Here is a 16,419-nt window from a genome sequence, read left to right as displayed (position 1 = left end):
AGCCTTGTTATGCTGAAGGGCGGGATGTAAATTGCCAACAACCACTCGGGAGAAGTGTATGGTGTTTCCTGAAACATCTAAAAAACAAAGCAACAGAGCCTAGGGCACTTCCACTTATGGTCCTATAGCTTAGGGAAATTAAAATCAAAAAGACACAGCCACCCCAAAGTTTCGAACGGCTTTGTTTACAAGAACCTCGTTTACAGTACAAGTTCAACATCGCAGAAAGTGAAAAATGGATAAAGAAGTTGTGGTATTTACTTACAAAGCAATATCACTCAGCAATGAAATCTGTGTCATCAGGCCCTTAGCATCACAATGAGTGGATTCAGGTATGATGATTCTAACTGAAATAAGTCACACAGAAAAAGAAACATCATAAGTTATCAGTAATACACGGAATGGAAACTTGGCTACACAGGAACTGAATTACAGAACAGAACAGGGTCTCAAATTTAGAAAACCAACTTATGCTTGCTTAAGGGGAAAGGTGAGTTGGGGTGCTGCATAAAACCAGAGATTGAAATGAGCACAGATAAAGTTTCTTAAGCCAAATATGGAATAGACAAGAGCTACTCCTTGCTCAACAAAATGGACTCAACACCGCATATTAAACGCCTAAGAATGTACCTGACTTGTAAGTATCTTAAAACCTATGGATTGCTATGTCTCCGAAAGCGAATCAAGCATGTGTACAGGGGCATAAACGCAGCAGTGATAGGATTGGAGAGGTTCGGTGAGCAAATGAAGACCCTTTGAAGTCATATTGCATGGTACCCATTCCACGGGTTTCAACTACCCAGGTTTAAGGTATTCTTCCTTCAGCTAAAACATGCATGTGGAACCTAGAGTATGATCAACCATGTGATCGGGAGACGTGTTCAAATATGTCTCAGTTTTCGTACCCTGGTACTCGGGTGCAACATTCCAGACGCTTTACTAACCCTCTCCCGACTTGGAGAGTCAGTCCCTTTAACCTCCTGTTTGACCCAGTTTGCAGTTTCTGCGGAAGATGAACAGGAATAGCGAGAACCAATGGAGACTAGCTGGAGGTGTCTGGACGGGCAAATTTAACTCTCATTTCCCACCAGGAAGAGGAAATAACCAAAGGCTCAGCGTGCCGTGCCGGAACCAGATTAGGGCCTGAAGCCATCCTGCGGTGTTGCGGCCAGGTCACAAGAAACAAGTTGAAGAAAGGAGCTCAGGGGCACTGTAATTCACAAACCTGCAGAGTTATAAATGACAGCTATCGTCCAAAAATAGACTGAAGTAAGGCTGCCAAGAGGACTTGAAAGCGGGGCAGAATTGCAGGAAACCGATTTCAGGAGGTAGACTGGAATTGCATTTCAAGCATAGGAAAAGAGGCAGAACGTCCACAATGATGCACTTGGCCAAAAAGGGCGTATGCGTTTTTTCCTGAATATATTCAGGAAAAAACGCATACGCACTTTTTGGCGAACCAAGTAAGCTTGCAAAGGAAATCTGCACTACAATGAAGTCTCACTTCTCCCCGGTCAAAAGGGCCATCTGAAAAAAGTGTAAAATCCAGAAAGGCAGGACAGGCCATGGAGAACTGGGAGCCTTGTTATGCTGATGGGCGGGATGTAAATTGCCAACAACCACTCGGGAGAAGTGTATGGTGTTTCCTGAAACATCTAAAAAACAAACCAACAGAACCTAGGGCACTTCCACTTATGGTCCTATAGCTTAGGGAAATTAAAATCAAAAAGACACAGCCACCCCAAAGTTTGGAACGGCTCTGTTTACAGGAACCTCGTTTACAGTACAAGTTCAACATCGCAGAAAGTGAAAAATGGATAAAGAAGTTGTGGTATTTACTTACAAAGCAATATCACTCAGCAATGAAATCTGTGTCATCAGGCCCTTAGCAGCACAAGTGGATTCAGGTATGATGATTCTAACTGAAGTAAGTCACACAGAAAAAGAAACATCATAAGATATCAGTAATACACGGAATGTAAACTTGGCTACACAGGAACTGAATTACAGAACAGAACAGGGTCTCAAATTTAGAAAACCAACTTATGCTTGCTTAAGGGGAAAGGTGAGTTGGGGTGCTGCATAAAACCAGAGATTGAAATGAGCACAGATAAAGTTCCTTAAGCCAAATATGGAATAGACAAGAGCTACTCCTTGCTCAATGAAATGGACTCAACACCGCATATTAAACGCCTAAGAATGTACCTGACTAGTAAGTATCTTAAAACCTATGGATTGCTATGTCTCCGAAAGAGAATCAAGCATGTGTACAGGGGCATAAACGCAGCAGTGATAGGATTGGAGAGGTTCGTGAGCAAATGAAGACCCTTTGAAGTCATATTGCATGGTACCCATTTCACGGGTCTCAAATCTCCAGGTTTAAGGTATTCTTCCTTCAGCTAAAACATGTATGTGGAACCTAGAGTATGATCAACCATGTGAACGGGAGACGTGTTCAAATATGTCTCAGTTTTCCTCCCCTGGTACTCGGGTGCAACATTCCAGACGCTTTACTAACACTCTCCCGACTTGGAGAGTCAGTCCCTTTAACTTCCTGTTTGGCCCAGTTTGCAATTTCTCCGGAAGATATACAGGAATAGCGAGAACCAATGAGAGGCTAGCTGGAGGTGTCTGGACGGGCAAATTTAACTCTCATTTCCCACCAGGAAGAGGAATTAACCAAAGGCTCAGCATGCCGGGCCGGAACCAGATTAGGGCCTGAAGCCATCCTGCGGTGTTGCGGCCAGGTCACAAGAAAGCGAGTTGAAGAAAGGAGCTCAGGGGCACTGTAATTCACAAACCTGCAGAGTTATAAATGACAGCTATCGTCCAAAAATAGACTGAAGTAAGGCTGCCAAGAGGACTTGAAAGCGGGGCAGAATTGCAGGAAACCGATTTCAGGAGGTAGACTGGAATTGCATTGAAAGCATAGGAAAAGAGGCAGAACGTCCACAATGATGCACTTGGCCAAAAAGGGCGTATGCGTTTTTTCCTGAATATATTCAGGAAAAAACGCATACGCCCTTTTTGGCCAACCAAGCAAGCTTGCAAAGGAAATCTGCACTACAATGAAGTCTCACTTCCCCCCGGTCAAAAGGGCCATCTGATAAAAGTGTAAAATCCAGAAAGGCAACAGGCCATTGAGAACTGGGAGCCTTGTTATGCTGATGGGCGGGATGTAAATTGCCAACAGACACTTGGGAGAAGTGTATGGTGTTTCCTGAAACATCTAAAAAACAAAGCAACAGAGCCTAGGGCACTTCCACTTATGGTCCTATAGCTTAGGGAAATTAAAATCAAAAAGACACAGCCACCCCAAAGTTTGGAACGGCTCTGTTTACAAGAACCTCGTTTACAGTACAAGTTCAACATCGCAGAAAGTGAAAAATGGATAAAGAAGTTGTGGTATTTACTTACAAAGCAATATCACTCAGCAATGAAATCTATGTCATCAGGCCCTTAGCAGCACAATGAGTGGATTCAGGTATGATGATTCTAACTGAAATAAGTCACACAGAAAAAGAAACATCATAAGATATCAGTAATACACGGAATGTAAACTTGGCTACACAGGAACAGAATTACAGAACAGAACAGGGTCTCAAATTTAGAAAACCAACTTATGCTTGCTTAAGGGGAAAGGTGAGTTGGGGTGCTGCATAAAACCAGAGATATAAATGAGCACAGATAAAGTTCCTTAAGCCAAATATGGAATAGACAAGAGCTACTCCTTGCTCAACGAAATGGACTCAACACCGCATATTAAACGCCTAAGAATGTACCTGACTAGTAAGTATCTTAAAACCTATGGATTGCTATGTCTCTGAAAGAGAATCAAGCATGTGTACAGGGGCATAAAGGCAGCAGTGATAGGATTGGAGAGGTTCGGTGAGCAAATGAAGACCCTTTGAAGTCATATTGCATGGTACCCATTCCACGGGTTTCAACTACCCAGGTTTAAGGTATTCTTCCTTCAGCTAAAACATGCATGTGGAACCTAGAGTATGATCAACCATGTGATCGGGAGACGTGTTCAAATATGTCTCAGTTTTCGTACCCTGGTACTCGGGTGCAACATTCCAGACGCTTTACTAACACTCTCCCGACTTGGAGAGTCAGTGCCTTTAACCTCCTGTTAGGCCCAGTTTGCAATTTCTGCGGAAGATGAACAGGAATAGCGAGAACCAATGAGAGACTAGCTGGAGGTGTCTGGACGGGCAAATTTAACTCTCATTTCCCACCAGGAAGAGGAATTAACCAAAGGCTCAGCGTGCCGTGCCAGAACCAGATTAGGGCCTGAAGCCATTCTGCGGTGTTGCGTCCAGGTCACAAGAAAGCGAGTTGAAGAAAGGAGCTCAGGGGCACTGTAATTCACAAAGCTGCAGAGTTATAAATGACAGCTATCGTCCAAAAATAGACTGAAGTAAGGCTGCCAAGAGGACTTGAAAGCGGGGCAGAATTGCAGGAAACCGATTTCAGGAGGTAGACTGGAATTGCATTGAAAGCATAGGAAAAGAGGCAGAACGTCCACAATGATGCACTTGGCCAAAAAGGGCGTATGCGTTTTTTCCTGAATATATTCAGGAAAAAACGCATACGCCCTTTTTGGCCAACCAAGCAAGCTTGCAAAGGAAATCTGCACTACAATGAAGTCTCACTTCCCCCCGGTCAAAAGGGCCATCTGAAAAAAGTGTAAAATCCAGAAAGTCAGGACAGCCCATGGAGAATTGGGAGCCTTGTTATGCTGATGGGCAGGATGTAAATTGCCAACAACCACTCAGGAGAAGTGTATGGTGTTTCCTGAAACATCTAAAAAACAAAGCAACAGAGCCTAGGGCACTTCCACTTATGGTACTATAGCTTAGGGAAATTAAAATCAAAAAGACACAGCCACCCCAATGTTTGGGACGCCTCCGTTTACAAGAACCTCGTTTACCGTACAAGTTCAATATCACAGAAAGTGAAAAATGGATAAAGAACTTGTGGTACTTACGTACAATGCAGTATCACTCAGCAATGAAATCTATGTCATCAGGCCCGTAGCAGCATAATGAGTGGATTCAGGTACGATGATTCTAACTGAAATAAGTCACACAGAAAAAGAAACATCATAATATATCACTAATACACTGAATGTAAACTTGGCTACACAGGAACTGCATTCCAAAACAGAACAGGGTCTCAAATTTAGAAAACCACCTTATGCTTGCTTAAGGGGAAAGGTGAGTTGGGGTGCTGCATAAAACCAGAGATTGAAATGAGCACAGATAAAGTTCCTTAAGCCAAATATGGAATAGACAAGAGCTACTCCTTGCTCAACGAAATGGACTCAACACCACATATTAAATGCCTAAGAATGTACCTGACTAGTAAGTATCTTAAAACCTATAGATTGCTATGTCTCCGAAAGCGAATCAAGCATGTGTACAGGGGCATAAACGCAGCAGTGATAGGATTGGAGAGGTTCGGTGAGCAAATGAAGACCCTTTGAAGTCATATTGCATGGTACCCATTCCACGGGTTTCAACTACCCAGGTTTTAGGTATTCTTCCTTCAGCTAAAACATGCATGTGGAACCCAGAGTATGATCAACCATGTGAACGGGAGACGTGTTCAAATATGTCTCAGTTTTCCTCCCCTGGTACTCGGGTGCAACATTCCAGACGCTTTACTAACACTCTCCCGACTTGGAGAGTCAGTCCCTTTAACTTCCTGTTTGGCCCAGTTTGCAATTTCTCCGGAAGATGAACAGGAATAGCGAGAACCAATGAGAGGCTAGCTGGAGGTGTCTGGACGGGCAAATTTAACTCTCAGTTCCCACCAGGAAGAGGAATTAACCAAAGGCTCAGCATGCCGGGCCGGAACCAGATTAGGGCCTGAAGCCATCCTGCGGTGTTGTGGCCAGCTCACAAGAAAGCGAGTTGAAGAAAGGAGCTCAGGGGCACTGTAATTCACAAACCTGCAGAGTTATAAATGACAGCTATCGTCCAAAAATAGACTGAAGTAAGGCTGCCAAGAGGACTTGAAAGCGGGGCAGAATTGCAGGAAACCAATTTCAGGAGGTAGACTGGAATTGCATTGAAAGCATAGGAAAAGAGGCAGAACGTCCACAATGATGCACTTGGCCAAAAAGGGCGTATGCGTTTTTTCCTGAATATATTCAGGAAAAAACGCATACGCCCTTTTTGGACAACCAAGCAAGCTTGCAAAGGAAATCTGCACTACAATGAAGTCTCACTTCCCCCCGGTCAAAAGGGCCATCTGAAAAAAGTGTAAAATCCAGAAACGCAACAGGCCATGGAGAACTGGGAGCCTTGTTATGCTGATGGGCGTGATGTAAATTGCCAACAGACACTTGGGAGAAGTGTATGGTGTTTCCTGAAACATCTAAAAAACAAAGCAACAGAGCCTAGGGCACTTCCACTTATGGTCCTATAGCTTACGGAATTTAAAATCAAAAAGACACAGCCACCCCAAAGTTTGGAACGGCTCTGTTTACAAGAACCTCGATTACAGTACAAGTTCAACGTCGCAGAAAGTGAAAAATGGATAAAAAAGTTGTGGTATTTACTTACAAAGCAATATCATTCAGCAATGAAATCTGTGTCATCAGGCCCTTAGCAGCACAATGAGTGGATTCAGGTATGATGATTCTAACTGAAATAAGTCACACAGAAAAAGAAACATCATAAGATATCAGTAATACACGGAATGTAAACTTGGCTACACAGGAACTGAATTACAGAACAGAACAGGGTCTCAAATTTAGAAAACCAACTTATGCTTGCTTAAGGGGAAAGGTGAGTTGGGGTGCTGCATAAAACCAGAGATTGAAATGAGCACAGATAAAGTTCCTTAAGCCAAATATGGAATAGACAAGAGCTACTCCTTGCTCAACGAAATGGACTCAACACCGCATATTAAACGCCTAACAACGTACCTGAGTAGTAAGTATCGTAAAACCTATGGATTGCTATGTCTCCAAAAGAGAATCAAGCATGTGTACAGGGGCATAAACGCAGCAGTGATAGGATTGGAGAGGTTCGGTGAGCAAATGAAGACCCTTTGAAGTCATATTGCATGGTACCCATTACACGGGTCTCAACTCTCCAGGTTTAAGGTATTCTTCTTTCAACTAAAACATGCATGTGGAACCCAAGTATGATCAACCATGTGAACGGGAGACGAGTTCAAATATGTCTCAGTTTTCCTCCCCTGGTACTCGGGTGCAACATTCCAGACACTTTACTAACACTCTCCCCACTTGGAGAGTCAGCGCCTTTAACCTCCTGTTTGGCCCAGTTTGCAATTTCTGCGGAAGATGAACAGGAATAGCGAGAACCAATGAGAGACTAGCTGGAGGTGTCTGGACGGGCAAATTTAACTCTCATTTCTCACCAGGAAGAGGAAATAACCAAAGGCTCAGCGTGCCGTGCCGGAACCAGATTAGGGCCTGAAGCCATCCTGCGGTGTTGCGGCCAGCTCACAAGAAAGCGAGTTGAAGAAAGGAGCTCAGGGGCACTGTAATTCACAAACCTGCAGAGTTATAAATGACAGCTATCGTCCAAAAATAGACTGAAGTAAGGCTGCCAAGAGGACTTGAAAGCGGGGCAGAATTGCAGGAAACCGATTCCAGGAGGTAGACTGGAATTGCATTGAAAGCATAGGAAAAGAGGCAGAACGTCCAAAATGATGCACTTGGCCAAAAAGGGCGTATGCGTTTTTTCCTGAATATATTCAGGAAAAAACGCATACGCCCTTTTTGGCCAACCAAGCAAGCTTGCAAAGGAAATCTGCACTACAATGAAGTCTCACTTCCTCCCGGTCAAAAGGGCTATCTGAAAAAAGTGTAAAATCCAGAAAGGCAACAGGCCATGGAGAACTGGGAGCCTTGTTATGCTGATGGGTGTGATGTAAATTGCCAACAACCACTCGGGAGAAGTGTATGGTGTTTCCTGAAACATCTAAAAAACAAAGCATCAGAGCCTAGGGCACTTCCACTTATGGTCCTCTAGCTTAGGGAAATTAAAATAAAAAAGACACAGCCACCCCAAAGTTTGGAACGGCTCTGTTTACAAGAACCTCGTTTACAGTACAAGTTCAACATCACAGAAAGTGAAAAATGGATAAAGAAGTTGTGGTATTTACTTACAAAGCAATATCACTCAGCAATGAAATCTGTGTCATCAGGCCCTTAGCAGCACAATGAGTGGATTCAGGTATGATGATTCTAACTGAAATAAGTCACACAGAAAAAGAAACATCATAAGATATCAGTAATACATGGAATGTAAACTTGGCTACACAGGAACTGAATTCCAAAACAGAACAGTGTCTCAAATTTAGAAAACCAACTTATGCTTGCTTATGGGGAAAGGTGAGTTGGGGTGCTGCATAAAACCAGAGATTGAAATGAGCACAGATAAAGTTCCTTAAGCCAAATATGGAATAGACAAGAGCTACTCCTTGCTCAACGAAATGGACTCAACACCCCATATTAAACGCCTAAGAATGTACCTGACTAGTAAGTATCTTAAAACCTATGGATTGCTATGTCTCCAAAAGAGAATCAAGCATGTGTACAGGGGCATAAACGCAGCAGTGATAGGATTGGAGAGGTTCGGTGAGCAAATGAAGACCCTTTGAAGACATATTGCATGGTACCCATTCCACGGGTCTCAACTCTCCAGGTTTAAGGTATTCTTCCTTCAGCTAAAACATGCATGTGGAACCTAGAGTATGATCAACCATGTGATCGGGAGACGTGTTCAAATATGTCTCAGTTTTTGTACCCTGGTACTCGGGTGCAACATTCCAGACGCTTTACTAACACTCTCCCGACTTGGAGAGTCAGTCCCTTTAACCTCCTGTTTGGCCCAGTTTGCAATTTCTGCGGAAGATGAACAGAAATAGTGAGAACCAATGAGAGGCTAGCTGGAGGTGTCTGGACGGGCAAATTTAACTCTCATTTCCCACCAGGAAGAGGAATTAACCAAAGGCTCAGCGTGCCGTGCCGGAACCAGATTAGGGCCTGAAGCCATCCTGCGGTGTTTCGGCCAGCTCAAAAGAAAGCGAGTTGAGGAAAGGAGCTCAGGGGCACTGTAATTCACAAACCTGCAGAGTTATAAATGACAGCTATCGTCCAAAAATAGACTGAAGTAAGGCTGCCAAGAGGACTTGAAAGCGGGGCAGAATTGCAGGAAACCGATTTCAGGAGGTAGACTGGAATTGCATTGAAAGCATAGGAAAAGAGGCAGAACGTCCACAATGATGCACTTGGCCAAAAAGGGCGTATGCGTTTTTTCCTGAATATATTCAGGAAAAAACGCATACGCCCTTTTTGGCCAACCAAGCAAGCTTGCAAAGGAAATCTGCACTACAATGAAGTCTCACTTCCCCCCGGTCAAAAGGGCCATCTGAAAAAAGTGTAAAATCCAGAAAGGCAGGACAGGCCATGGAGAACTGGGAGCCTTGTTATGCTGATGGGCGGGATGTAAATTGCCAACAACCACTCGGGAGAAGTGTATGGTGTTTCCTGAAACATCTAAAAAACAAAGCAACAGAACCTAGGGCACTTCCACTTATGGTCCTATAGCTTAGGGAAATTAAAATCAAAAAGACACAGCCACCCCAAAGTTTGGAACGGCTCTGTTTACAAGAACCTCATTTACAGTACAAGTTCAACATCGCAGAAAGTGAAAAATGGATAAAGAAGTTGTGGAATTTACTTACAAAACAATATCACTCAGCAATGAAATCTGTGTCATCAGGCCCTTAGCAGCACAATGAGTGGATTCAGGTATGATGATTCTAACTGAAATAAGTCACACAGAAAAAGAAACATCATAAGATATCAGTAATACACGGAATGTAAACTTGGCTACACAGGAACTGAATTACAGAACAGAACAGGGTTTCAAATTTAGAAAAACAACTTATGCTTGCTTAAGGGTAAAGGTGAGTTGGGGTGCTGCATAAAACCAGAGATTGAAATGAGCACAGATAAAGTTCCTTAAGCCAAATATGGAATAGACAAGAGCTACTCCTTGCTCAATGAAATGGACTCAACACCGCATATTAAACGCCTAAGAATGTACCTGACTAGTAAGTATCGTAAAACCTATGGATTGCTATGTCTCCAAAAGAGAATCAAGCATGTATACAGCGGCATAAACGCAGCAGTGATAGGATTGGAGAGGTTCGGTGAGCAAATGAAGACCCTTTGAAGTCATATTGCATGGTACCCATTCCACGGGTTTCAGCTACCCAATTTAAGGTATTCTTCCTTCAGCTAAAACATGCATGTGGAACCTAGAGTATGATCAACCATGTGATCGGGAGACGTGTTCAAATATGTCTCAGTTTTCCTCCCCTGGTACTCGGGTGCAACATTCCAGACGCTTTACTGACACTCTCCCCACTTGAAGAGTCAGCGCCCTTAACCTCCTGTTTGGCACAGTTTGCAATTTCTGCGGAAGATGAACAGGAATAGCGAGAACCAATGAGAGGCTAGCTGGAGGTGTCTGGACGGGCAAATTTAACTCTCATTTCCCACCATGAGGAGGAAATAACCAAAGGCTTAGCGTGGCGTGCCAGAACCAGATTAGGGCCTGAAGCCATCCTGCGGTGTTGCGGCCAGCTCACAAGAAAGCGAGTTGAAGAAAGGAGCTCAGGGGCACTGTAATTCACAAACCTGCAGAGTTATAAATGACAGCTATCGTCCAAAAATAGACTGAAGTAAGGCTGCCAAGAGGACTTGAAAGCGGGGCAGAATTGCAGGAAACCGATTTCAGGAGGTAGACTGAAATTGCATTGAAAGCATAGGAAAAGAGGCAGAACGTCCACAATGATGCACTTGGCCAAAAAGGGCGTATGCATTTTTTCCTGAATATATTCAGGAAAAAACGCATACGCCCTTTTTGGCCAACCAAGCAAGCTTGCAAAGGAAATCTGCACTACAATGAAGTCTCACTTCCCCCCGGTCAAAAGGGCCATCTGAAAAAAGTGTAAAATCCAGAAAGGCAGGACAGGCCATGGAGAACTGGGAGCCTTGTTATGCTGAAGGGCGGGATGTAAATTGCCAACAACCACTCGGGAGAAGTGTATGGTGTTTCCTGAATCATCTAAAAAACAAAGCAACAGAGCCTAGGGCACTTCCACTTATGGTCCTATAGCTTAGGTAATTTAAAATCAAAAAGACACAGCCACCCCAAAGTTTGGAACGGCTTTGTTTACAAGAACCTCGTTTACAGTACAAGTTCAACATTGCAGAAAGTGAAAAATGGATAAAGAAGTTGTGGTATTTACTTACAATGCAGTATCACTCAGCAATGAAATCTATGTCATCAGGTCCTTAGCATCACAATGAGTGGATTCAGGTATGATGATTCTAACTGAAATAAGTCACACAGAAAAAGAAACATCATAAGATATCAGTAATACACGGAATGTAAACTTGGCTACACAGGAACTGCATTCCAAAACAGAACAGGGTCTCAAATTTAGAAAACCAACTTATGCTTGCTTAAGGGCAAAGGTGAGTTGGGGTGCTGCATAAAACCAGAGATTGAAATGAGCACAGATAAAGTTCCTTAAGCCAAATATGGAATAGACCAGAGCTACTCCTTGCTCAACGAAATGGACTCAAAACCCCATATTAAACGCCTATGAATGTACCTGAATAGTAAGTATCTTAAAACCTATGGATTGCTATGTCTCCGAAAGAGAATCAAGCATGTGTACAGGGGCATAAACGCAGCAGTGATAGGATTGGAGAGGTTCGGTGAGCAAATGAAGACCCTTTGAAGTCATATTGCATGGTACCCATTCCACGGGTCTCAACTCTCTAGGTTTAAGGTATTCTTCCTTCAGCTAAAACATGCATGTGGAACCCAGAGTATGATCAACCATGTGAACGGGAGTCGTGTTCAAATATGTCTCAGTTTTCCTCCCCTGGTACTCGGGTGCAACATTCCAGACGCTTTACTGACACTCTCCCCACTTGAAGAGTCAGCGCCTTTAACCTCCTGTTTGGCACAGTTTGCAATTTCTGCGGAAGATGAACAGGAGTAGCGAGAACCAATGAGAGGCTAGCTGGAGGTGTCTGGACGGGCAAATTTAACTCTCATTTCCCACCAGGAGGAGGAAATAACCAAAGGCTCAGCGTGCCGTGCCAGAACCAGATTAGGGCCTAAAGCCATCCTGCGGTGTTGCGGCCAGCTCACAAGAAAGCGAGTTGAAGAAAGGAGCTCAGGGGCAGTGTAATTCACAAACCTGCAGAGTTATAAATGACAGCTATCATCCAAAAATAGACTGAAGTAAGGCTGCCAAGAGGACTTGAAAGCGGGGCAGAATTGCAGGAAACCGATTTCAGGAGGTAGACTGGAATTGCATTGAAAGCATAGGAAAAGAGGCAGAACGTCCACAATGATGCACTTGGCCAAAAAGGGCGTATGCGTTTTTTCCTGAATATATTCAAGAAAAAACGCATACGCCCTTTTTGGCCAACCAAGCAAGCTTGCAAAGGAAATCTGCACTACAATGAAGTCTCACTTCCCCCCGGTCAAAAGGGCCATCTGAAAAAAGTGTAAAATCCAGAAAGGCAGGACAGGCCATGGAGAACTGGGAGCCTTGTTATGCTGATGGGCGGGATGTAAATTGCCAACAGACACTGGGGAGAAGTGTATGGTGTTTCCTGAAACATCTAAAAAACAAAGCAACAGAGCCTAGGGCACTGCCACTTATGGTCCTATAGCTTAGGGAAATTAAAATCAAAAAGACACAGCCACCCCAAAGTTTGGGACGCCTCTATTTACAAGAACCTCGTTTACAGTACAAGTTCAACATCGCAGAAAGTGAAAAATGGATAAAGAAGTTGTGGTATTTACTTACAAAGCAATATCACTCAGCAATGAAATCTATGTCATCAGGCCCTTAGCAGCACAATGAGTGGATTCAGGTACGATGATTCTAACTGAAATAAGTCACACAGAAAAAGAAACATCATAAGATATCACTAATACACGGAATGTAAACTTGGCTACACAGGAACTGCATTCCAAAACAGAACAGGGTCTCAAATTTAGAAAACCAACTTATGCTTGCTTAAGGGGAAAGGTGAGTTGGGGTGCTGCATAAAACCAGAGATTGAAATGAGCACAGATAAAGTTCCTTAAGCCAAATATGGAATAGACCAGAGCTACTCCTTGCTCAATGAAATGGACTCAAAACCCCATATTAAACGCCTAAGAATGTACCTGACTAGTAAGTATGTTAAAACCTATGGATTGCCATGTCTCCGAAAGAGAATCAAGCATGTGTACAGGGGCATAAACGCAGCAGTGATAGGATTGTAGAGGTTCGGTGAGCAAATGAAGACCCTTTGAAGTCATATTGCATGGTACCCATTACACGGGTCTCAACTCTCCAGGTTTAAGGTATTCTTCCTTCAGCTAAAACATGCATGTGGAACCCAGAGTATGATCAACCATGTGAACGGGAGTCGTGTTCAAATATGTCTCAGTTTTCCTCCCCTGGTACTCGGGTGCAACATTCCAGACGCTTTACTGACACTCTCCCCACTTGAAGAGTCAGCGCCTTTAACCTCCTGTTTGGCACAGTTTGCAATTTCTGCGGAAGATGAACAGGAGTAGCGAGAACCAATGAGAGGCTAGCTGGAGGTGTCTGGACGGGCAAATTTAACTCTCATTTCCCACCAGGAGGAGGAAATAACCAAAGGCTCAGCGTGCCGTGCCAGAACCAGATTAGGGCCTGAAGCCATCCTGCGGTGTTGCGGCCAGCTCACAAGAAAGCGAGTTGAAGAAAGGAGCTCAGGGGCACTGTAATTCACAAACCTGCAGAGTTATAAATGACAGCTATCGTCCAAAAATAGACTGAAGTAAGGCTGCCAAGAGGACTTGAAAGCGGGGCAGAATTGCAGGAAACCGATTTCAGGAGGTAGACTGGAATTGCATTGAAAGCATAGGAAAAGAGGCAGAACGTCCACAATGATGCACTTGGCCAAAAAGGGCGTATGCGTTTTTTCCTGAATATATTCAGGAAAAAACGCATATGCCCTTTTTGGCCAACCAAGCAAGCTTGCAAAGGAAATCTGCACTACAATGAAGTCTCACTTCTCCCCGGTCAAAAGGGCCATCTGAAAAAAGTGTAAAATCCAGAAAGGCAACAGGCCATTGAGAACTGGGAGCCTTGTTATGCTGATGGGCGGGATGTAAATTGCCCACAGACACTCAGGAGAAGTGTATGGTGTTTCCTGAAACATCTAAAAAACAAAGCAACAGAGCCTAGGGCACTTCCACTTATGGTCCTATAGCTTAGGGAAATTAAAATCAAAAAGACACAGCCACCCCAAAGTTTGGAATGGCTCTGTTTACAAGAACCTCGTTTACAGTACAAGTTCAACATCGCAGAAAGTGAAAAATGGATAAAGAAGTTGTGGTATTCACTTACAAAGCAATATCACTCAGCAATGAAATCTATGTCATCAGGCCCTTAGCAGCACAATGAGTGGATTCAGGTATGATGATTCTAACTGAAATAAGTCACACAGAAAAAGAAACATCATAAGATATCAGTAATACACGGAATGGAAACTTGGCTACACAGGAACTGAATTTCAGAACAGAACAGGGTCTCAAATTTAGAAAACCAACTTATGATTGCTTAAGGGCAAAGGTGAGTTGGGGTGCTGCATAAAACCAGAGATTGAAATGAGCACAGATAAAGTTCCTTAAGCCAAATATGGAATAGACAAGAGCTACTACTTGCTCAACGAAATGGACTCAACACCGCATATTAAACGCGTAAGAATGTACCTGACTAGTAAGTATCTTAAAACCTATGGATTGCTATGTCGCCAAAAGAGAATCAAGCATGTGTACAGGGGCATAAACGCAGCAGTGATAGGATTGGAGAGGTTCGGTGAGCAAATGAAGACCCTTTGAAGTCATATTGCATGGTACCCATTCCACGGGTCTCAACTCTCTAGGTTTAAGGTATTCTTCCTTCAGCTAAAACATGCATGTGGAACCCAGAGTATTATCAACCATGTGAACGGGAGTCGTGTTCAAATATGTCTCAGTTTTCCTCCCCTGGTACTCGGGTGCAACATTCCAGACGCTTTACTGACACTCTCCCCACTTGAAGAGTCAGCGCCTTTAACCTCCTGTTTGGCACAGTTTGCAATTTCTGCGGAAGATGAACAGGAGTAGCGAGAACCAATGAGAGGCTAGCTGGAGGTGTCTGGACGGGCAAATTTAACTCTCATTTCCCACCAGGAGGAGGAAATAACCAAAGGCTCAGCGTGCCGTGCCAGAACCAGATTAGGGCCTAAAGCCATCCTGCGGTGTTGCGGCCAGCTCACAAGAAAGCGAGTTGAAGAAAGGAGCTCAGGGGCACTGTAATTCACAAACCTGCAGAGTTATAAATGACAGCTATCATCCAAAAATAGACTGAAGTAAGGCTGCCAAGAGGACTTGAAAGCGGGGCAGAATTGCAGGAAACCGATTTCAGGAGGTAGACTGGAATTGCATTGAAAGCATAGGAAAAGAGGCAGAACGTCCACAATGATGCACTTGGCCAAAAAGGGCGTATGCGTTTTTTCCTGAATATATTCAAGAAAAAACGCATACGCCCTTTTTGGCCAACCAAGCAAGCTTGCAAAGGAAATCTGCACTACAATGAAGTCTCACATCCCCCCGGTCAAAAGGGCCATCTGAAAAATGTGTAAAATCCAGAAAGGCAGGACAGGCCATGGAGAACTGGGAGCCTTGTTATGCTGATGGGCGGGATGTAAATTGCCAACAGACACTGGGGAGAAGTGTATGGTGTTTCCTGAAACATCTAAAAAACAAAGCAACAGAGCCTAGGGCACTGCCACTTATGGTCCTATAGCTTAGGGAAATTAAAATCAAAAAGACACAGCCACCCCAAAGTTTGGGACGCCTCTATTTACAAGAACCTCGTTTACAGTACAAGTTCAACATCGCAGAAAGTGAAAAATGGATAAAGAAGTTGTGGTATTTACTTACAAAGCAATATCACTCAGCAATGAAATCTATGTCATCAGGCCCTTAGCAGCACAATGAGTGGATTCAGGTACGATGATTCTAACTGAAATAAGTCACACAGAAAAAGAAACATCATAAGATATCACTAATACACGGAATGTAAACTTGGCTACACAGGAACTGCATTCCAAAACAGAACAGGGTCTCAAATTTAGAAAACCAACTTATGCTTGCTTAAGGGGAAAGGTGAGTTGGGGTGCTGCATAAAACCAGAGATTGAAATGAGCACAGATAAAGTTCCTTAAGCCAAATATGGAATAGACCAGAGCTACTCCTTGCTCAACGAAATGGACTCAAAACCCCATATTAAACGCCTAAGAATGTACCTGAC

The sequence above is a fragment of the Delphinus delphis genome, chromosome 5 (genome assembly GCF_949987515.2).
Source record: "Delphinus delphis chromosome 5, mDelDel1.2, whole genome shotgun sequence".
Taxonomy (NCBI): domain Eukaryota; kingdom Metazoa; phylum Chordata; class Mammalia; order Artiodactyla; family Delphinidae; genus Delphinus; species Delphinus delphis.
This window is presented reverse-complemented; position numbering follows the sequence as displayed.